Source organism: Sinocyclocheilus grahami, unplaced genomic scaffold (genome assembly GCF_001515645.1).
Source record: "Sinocyclocheilus grahami isolate Dianchi unplaced genomic scaffold, SAMN03320097.WGS_v1.1 scaffold161.1, whole genome shotgun sequence".
NCBI lineage: Eukaryota > Metazoa > Chordata > Actinopteri > Cypriniformes > Cyprinidae > Sinocyclocheilus > Sinocyclocheilus grahami.
The window spans coordinates 1137959-1146520 of record NW_015505340.1 but is presented as its reverse complement, the minus strand read 5'-3'; the positions used below and the strand labels follow the sequence as shown (position 1 = coordinate 1146520).

Here is an 8562-nt window from a genome sequence, read left to right as displayed (position 1 = left end):
TGTAGCCCTAAGCATTAAATGGAAAGAAAGAAAGAAAGAAAGGCTTTAGATTCAGATTAGATTAAACTGATTTTAGATCGGACTGAATTAGATGAAGAACAACAGAGAACATTTCCAAAGTGATCTTCGCTTCGCATTCAGACCAGAAGATGGTAGCATCGCTCATCTTTCCTCCAGTCAACACCCACATTTCAGCTTAAATAGTTTAAATGGAATGAAGAGGTTTTGTTACAATGTTGCCAACGCAGATCAGGTTAGCAAATGCTTTAAATTATTTGAAAAACTCATAAAAAATATATATTTTTAAACTTCACGAGTTTTTCAATGCCACTTTGAGTTATGATAACACAGTGTTTATACACAACCTCGGGGGACAACTTTAAATGGTTGATTGTATTGATAATACTATTTTAAAAGTTTTTTTTTTCTATTTTAAAACCTTCAATGTATTTTTGAATGACATAATGACTGTTAATGTGATATATTCACTTATAGTTAACTAAAACCATAAAAAAAAATCGTTTCTTGAAATAAAAGAAACCTTAACTGAAATGAAAAAAACACACTAGTTGTCAAGAGCAAGGCAGCATTTCTCATTTTTATTTATTTCAACTTTATTTTCTGAAAAAAAGCAAAAACTATATCATATTTAAAAAAAAAAAACAACGCAGATCAGGTTAGCAAATGCTTTAAATTATTTGAAAAACTCATAAAAAATATATTTTTTTAAACTTCACGAGTTTTTCAATGCCACTTTGAGTTATGATAACACAGTGTTTATACACAACCTCGGGGGACAACTTTAAATTGTTGATTATATTGATAATACTATTTTAAAAGTTTTTTTTTTTCTATTTTAAAACGTTCAATGTATTTTTGAATGACATAATGACTGTTAATGTGATGTATTCACTTATAGTTAACTAAAACCATAAAAAAAATCGTTTCTTGAAATAAAATAAACCTTAACTGAAATGAAAAAAACACACTAGTTGTCAAGAGCAAGGCAGCATTTCTCATTTTTATTTATTTCAACTTAATTTTCTGAAAAAAAGCAAAAACTATATCATATTTAAAAAAAAAACACAAACTAACAAAAATGACAAAAAAACAACACAATTAGGTACTAAAACGAAAATGCAAAATATAAATAATAAAAACTAACACCCCAAAAATCTGGTGACATTGTGAAAGGTTAGGGTTCTGTGACGTAGTCATGGTTCTGATATGTTATCTGTACCTCATGTTTTAATTTTGGCAGGGATGATGGTGATTCTGATAATAACCTGCGTGTGGGTCTACTGCTGGTTGGCTCTTTCTTTCTTGTTATCAGTGTTCTTGCCTTCCCCAACGGTACAGTCATTGTTCAATTGCTTCTCAGTTAGGGCTGGACAATAATTCAATATCAATATGTATCGCGATATAATTCTTTTCAATAACGGTGATATGATTTTTAAACACATTTCCGATATTTCGATATACATTACCAGTGTTTCCCATGCATTGATTTATTTGTGGCGTTTGACTTCGTAGAATAAACGTGAGCACTGACGCGGCGCGGGTGCTTTATATGAATGAATCTCTGAAGGGAACCGAGTGTCTTCAGAAAAGTTTGGATGACATATTAATTTTTATCTGATAAATTAGCGTTTACTTGAGCGGAGCTGCTTTGATTACAGCTATTACCAGGGAAACTGCTAGTTTTATCGCTCTAAAAGCGCCTCCTGCTGGCAGAGAATGAATTAGCATTTTCAATAAGCCCGACTCCAGTAACATTTCCAGTTTTTGTTGTTGTTCAATTTTGTTGTTTTCTGCAGCGACTCGGAGCACTTTTCATACCCTTTATTTCTGGCTGATGCACATTTCTTTCAATCTCTAAGAATAATCAGCCTACACTACCAGTCTAAAGTTTTTGAACAGTAAGCATTATATGAGCTGATGCCAGATGCATTTGCTGAGATTATCACTAATTCACAATACAGCCTTGAGCAGTACTGAACAGTGGAAACCGCCTGGATTGTTATATAGTGCATACCACCGCTTATTGCTTTATATTTCTCTCTACTCTCTCTTTCTTCCTCATTCAGTTGTTCTTCATGCACCTCCTGCCAAACTTTGCAGAGTGCTGGTGGGATCAAGTCATTCTTGACATCCTGTTGTGCAATGGAGGGGGCATTTGGCTTGGCATGACTATGTGTCACTTTTTAGAGATGCGTACCTACCACTGGGCCAGTATCAAGTAAGCTCTTTTTACGATTAATCTGTGGCTGTTCCCCATGAAGCCAACATTAGTTATCTGTGCTAACTCCAAACCTGTTTTGCGCTACATTCTTGTTGAATAATCTGATCCAGGGTTTTTAGGTCACTGAGGTAGTGTACAAGGATGTTCATGTGTCTAGGATTATTGTAAACGGGTCATTTGTGTGTTTTGTATGTGTTCAGGGATATCCACACAACCACAGGCAAGCTGAAGCGGGCTGTTTTGCAGTTCACTCCGGCCAGCTGGACGTATGTGCGCTGGTTTGACCCCAAATCCTCTTTTCAGAGGGTGGCTGGAATCTACCTCTTCATGATAATATGGCAGGTGTGTGATGCTATAGAAATGTACTTGATGGTGATTGTGATCTAAAACATGAGTAGTATGGAAAGCCTTTCAGTTTATGCTACATTCAGGTTTAGTATGTCACGTATGAACCGAACCAACAGTGCGAAACTTTACTTTAGCCATGACTTTCCAAGTTGGCTGCATTTAAGTTATAGTCACAGTGAAAAAATGAGTGTTGATGATAATTAAGATTTCATTATGATTACATTATGTACTTTTAATGAGAACCTTAATAATCTAGCTTGACAGAAAATACTTGTTTAGCCAGTTTATGATGACAAAACTGCATAAAAAGATTCCAATCAAAGTGCGCACATCCAACCGGCCAAAAGCTCAATGCAGGTGCTCAACCACAAAAATGTTCAAACAGGAAAATCATCAGGTCTGATGAAGAGCTTTTAGGCTCGAAACTTCACCTGTGGTGAGAACATAATTAAATACTTTTCTACTTTTGGAGCTGTGGTGTGCCATTTTAATATATTTTAATATATAATGTATTCCTGTGATGGCAAAGCTAAATTTCCAGCAGCTTTTACTCCAGTCTTCAGTGTCACATAATCCTTCAGAAATCATTCTATGTTGATTTGCTGCTCAAAAAATTTTTCTTATTATTATCATTGTTGAAAACATGATTCATACCTTTGCAGAAACCATGATACCATTTTTTCAGAATTATTTGGTGAATAGAAAGTTTAAAAGAAAAAGAACAATATTTATTTGAAATGGAAATCTTTTGTAACACTGTAAAAGTCTATACTGTCCCTTTTAATCAATGTTCAATGATCAATGTAATGTGTCCTTTCTAAATAAAACTATTAATTTCTTTAAAAAAAAAATCTTAATGACCCCAAACTTTTGAACGCTAGTGTAGATAAGGCATCAGTTATACACCTAATGTGCCCTTTGACCTAAAAAAAAATCTTCTGTTTAATTGAAAAACAGAGCAAGAAATATGAAATTGGTCAATACATTCAGATGGGCTTGAACAAACAGTAGCAGACCACAGATTTAGACTTTATGTATCTTTGTGTTTTCACTCACTTTTGTCCTGTTTCTTTGCTCTCCAAACAGCTCACTGAATTGAACACGTTTTTCCTGAAGCATATCTTCGTATTCCAGGCCTCTCATCCTCTCAGCTGGTGTCGGATCCTCTTCATTGGGATCATCACTGCCCCTGCAGTGCGGTACTGTCCAATTACCCTCTTCCGTGTTCCAGCGTAATCCCTTGAAACATACCTTTCTTTGTAGTGGCACATCTCACCCGACCAAACAATATTAAGACATTTCACTTTATTTTTGCTCTGGTCTTGTTTTGCTACTCTAGAGATCAGGGCCCGGTTGCATGAAAGTCCTTAAGTAATTTGACTTAGGAGTATCCCTGAGGGGAAAAAATTCCCTGAGGTAAGGGATTTCTTTGGGAGCGTTGCAACAAACGTCTTAATTGTCACCCTTACCTAAGTGTTTATACTAAGCGTTTCACAGTAGTTTCTGACCACATGATGGAAAATTGACCAAATGTGAAAATTGACGCTGCAAACACGCAGGGTTGTAAATGTGAACAGGTGGATTGACAAGAAGATAATGCATTATAAAAATCTAAACAATTAAGACATGCATTACATTTATATTGTTATTTAATTAATGTAATAATTGATTAATAATAATTGTTTAAATTAATATAATCATTGATACAACTCATCAATTTTCTTTATATAAAACTTTTTGTTTTGTGAAAACTTGTAAGTCATGCTTTTTACAGTCATTTTACAGTTTAATATGTTACCATAGTCATTGTCCTACTGTGCTCATATAATATTTTATTTGTGGAGGTCTTAAAAAATATCTTAAGACTTACATTTGAGTTTAAAAATCCTGTAGATACTGAGTTTAAGATGACTTGAGGGAGCTGTTTTGGTCCCTTACATTTATTAAGGTGAAATGGCTACTAAGAACTTTGCAGCAACGCTTAAGGGAACACCTCGGTTTCCAAAGGGTGCCGCGACTAAAAAAAAGGTTGGGAAACACTGCTATAGATGACTAAATATCAGACATAAATATAAATTTTTTTATCATAATTTTCAACAGCATATATGTTGTTCTGGCATTTAAATATTTATTTAAAAAAATTGTGAAAGCTTTTGCTTGAAAGTTTGTTGGCTTATTTATATAAACAAAACAAAAAAAGACATTTTAAGTGTGGTTTAAGTGTCCTAATACTTTCCGGGGTGTTGCATTTATGAGTGTGCTTCTGTTCTTCCTTTTAGGGCCGTTGCTTTCCTGGAAGCTCTGGCTTGTATCAAATTTGGACAAGACTTGTTCTCTAAAACACAGGTTCCTTATGTTGTTCTTTGGCTTTTGTGTTTGGTGAGTGTTTTGGTTGAAATTTCCTTCATTTATAAATATTGTTTAAAAGTAGTATTACTATTGTTATATATTTATATGAATTTATACATAAGTATTTATCTATTTATATTTTTATATTATTATCTTTTAAAATGAAGTTTAGTTTTAGAGATGTGTTTACTGTTTTCCTTAACAGATAGTGAAACCTTAACAAATATCGGCTATGTTGCTGTACTGTGGCTATGATGCAACAGTTTATTATGTTCGTTTATACATCTGTAGTTTACACTGAGTGTTTACAGATTGGACCCTGTGTGTTTCTATAAACTAAATACAGTGGGATCCAAAAGTCTGAAACCACATTCAAAATCTAATTGAAAACAGTACAGAAATGTTGTATGGCATTTACAATTCTTCATTATTTAGTCCTTCACTAATAAAAAAAAAAAAGCAAATGACTTGATCATGTGCAAGCGAAATAAACCAGATACTAAGACATTCTGAAATTAATTTTCAGAATTTTGAATCCCACTGTATGTGTGGTGAAGTCTCATGCACACGTTCTCTCTCTCTCTTGCCACCTTCCAGGCTTTCATTACTTTTCTCTGTCTGTATGGAATGATTTGGTATGAGCAGAATTATGGGAAGAGACTGAAGGTAAAGGACCGTATTTATTCATCTGTTACAATAACTTGATATACTGAGAGATACTAAGATCCTTAATTAAATACTGTGGATTCTTCAACAAGAATATAAATCTAGTGCTGTCCACTGGTCATTCACAATCTGACAGCATTTACATTAGAATCATCCCGAGCAGAGAGCACAGAGAAAGTCACAATGAGGTGTTAATAATTTGCTCAGGTGTGAGTCTTTGTTGTTTTATCCTGGTTTGTGCTGTACTTGCATATCAAATATTGATACACTGATAAATCTCTTAACATTGACAGAACATTGCAGACTGTGACGACAGCACCCTTATTGACACGTATGACCACATTCTTGAAACTGCCAAAGGTAACATACAATCTGATTGGTTTTAGAGGGTTTCTCAAATGACATTAAATATCTAGAAGTTGAATGTTTTAAGGAGATTTCTCACACTATGCTCAGATTTATGACAGGGAATTTCCTTTCAGTATTTACATTTTCTACCCTATAGATTAAAATTAAAATAAAATAATTGTACTATAATATTAAGACCATATAAAGAACATCCTTATTTATTTACCCCTCGAATATCATTTAATCTGAATTTAACACCAAAACGTATATATTATTACATAATTACTACTATTAGCAGAGAAGAACTCCAGTAGTAATTCCACTTCATCACGGAGAAGAAAAGGAGGCTCTGGAAAAAAACAAAACAATCAATGGAACAAGCGGCAAGAAGTGACCACAGCTAGAGACTGATGATCTCTCAATGGACCACAAGGGGGGAAAGAAAGAATATGTCATAAGCTGTTGAAGAGAAGTTAAGTGGTTAGCTGGGTTATAGTGTGCAGACACAAGAAGTGGTTCTATAAACAGGACACATTCCAAACCACAAGCCTCTGTCTTTACTATATACACTAGTTTTTATTTTCATAGCACTTGGAAGGAAACAATGATTTGTGGTATGCCAGGATTACGGGAAATGACACAATGCACACTTTCCAGTGGCACTGATGTGGCTTTCATATTTAGGAATGTCGGAAGCGTCTGAGCCAGTGAATGTTTGCGATGGCCCTCCTAATGAAATGAGCTCAATGCTGCCAGGCTTTCTGTAAAACATGATGGGAGCGTTATTCAGCTCTGATTATTTCTTATTACCAGTATTGTTAATGCAGACCAAGCCCTGTCTTAAATGTTGCACATTTTTCTCCACTTGCCCTTTAATCAGTGAATGTTTTGTTGACACATACCTATGCATTGATCAGGGTAAGAAATGTTATGCATCATTTCATTGTGAGCTTAAAAGTGAGCTCTCCTTTTTTGAAAATCCTTTAAGCACTTGTTTTAATGTAGTATGATCTTGGCACAGCTGTTCCATTATCACAACATTTACAGTTTTTCAGTCTTCTTATATTTGCTCTTTTAAATGAATACTGCAGGGTGGTTGAAGGAGAGGCAGGTTGTGACCTTTTGCATTAAGAGCTGTTGATTTACTTAAATGTAATATGATTCAGCTTTTTTGGCTACATGTAAAGGTTGTTTAGAAATAATGACATAATGTTGTGTCAACATGTGGTGTCATTTTTTTCTATACTTTTATAGTTATTGCTTTGTATGTTAACTTTTGTGGTAAGATTTATACCTGTGTGAGGATGTGGGCATGTGCATACATGATTTTAGTCCCATAATGTTTTCTGTGTGAGGCCTTTAAATGACAATGCATTTCTATATGCAGTTTTTTGAAATCGCTGTAATTTTTGCAAAACCTACATTCAGTGTTGGGGGTAATATATTACAAGTACAAGTTACGTAATCAGATTACTTTTTTCAAGTAACTAGTAAAGTAACGCATTACTTTTTCATTTACAAGAGAATATCTGAGTTACTTTTTCAAGTAAGTCCCCATGTTGAGAGAAATAATAAATATGAATATGCAATAATTCATCTCACTCACAAAAATAAAAACACACAGGTTCAGTATTCCTCAAAATGCATAAAAATAATGCAACTCAGAATATGACGCAAACCTGCAATAATTAAATGTTAAACAACACAAACATCCTTTATGTATTTAATCCCATTCTATTAACTAATGTTTTTACTTCTGACCTTCGATGATCCAGTTCAACCATACTAATAAGCAAAAATTACTCTAGACAAACATTCGTGTGTTTTGAAGTGTGTTGAAATTTCTTCTTCCGCATTCTACTGTATGGACGTACATTTACTTTCCCTTCAGCCTGAGGCTTATTCATTTAACTTTTGGTGTGAAAAGGCTTTTATATTTGCCAAAAATATAACTTTTTTATTTTAAAAACAAACAAGCAAGCCCTGTCCAGATTTAAAAAGTAACGTAACGCATTACTTTCCATAAAAAATGAACTAAGTAACGTAATTAGTTACTTTTTTATGGAGTAATGCAATATTATGATGCATTACTTTTAAAAGTAACTTTCCCCAACACTGCCTACATTTAGGATTTTGTGCTGTTTTTGTAGGCAGGAATGTATTTATACCTGTATATGTGCTTTTTTACGAACTTTGCAGTGATATTGTTTTGTTTACCTTACTGTAAACGTCTAGAAAAAGTACAATCAGTATTTAAATCTGATTGGTTATTCCAGGACAAAAAAGGATGTTGAACCAGGAGCACATGGGAGTCTGGTTCACTAAATATTTAAAGCAGCACTATGTAACTTTTGGCGCTCTACCGGCTAATAAACAGAACTGCACACATCCCGCGGAAGAACATTCCCACCGGAGCTACTTGTGTTACTCCGCAGCGGTGACGACCCGACCAGGCTACAATAGTCCAAATATAAGTACTTCTTATAAGTGTACTGTAGTGATTCGGAATAAGACAAAAACGCTGTTTGGAAGACGAATTCATGATGTACTCGCTCATTATATACATTTTGCCAATTTTGAACACAGAAAAAGGTACATAGTGCTGCTTT

At 34.2% G+C, this 8562-nt stretch overlaps 1 pseudogene; it reads left to right on the top strand.

The window, feature by feature from the left end:
• The first annotated feature begins 233 nt into the window (after positions 1-233).
• Positions 234-7371, top strand: LOC107592970 (phosphatidylserine synthase 1-like; annotated as a pseudogene).
• Positions 7372-8562: the final 1191 nt, after the last annotated feature.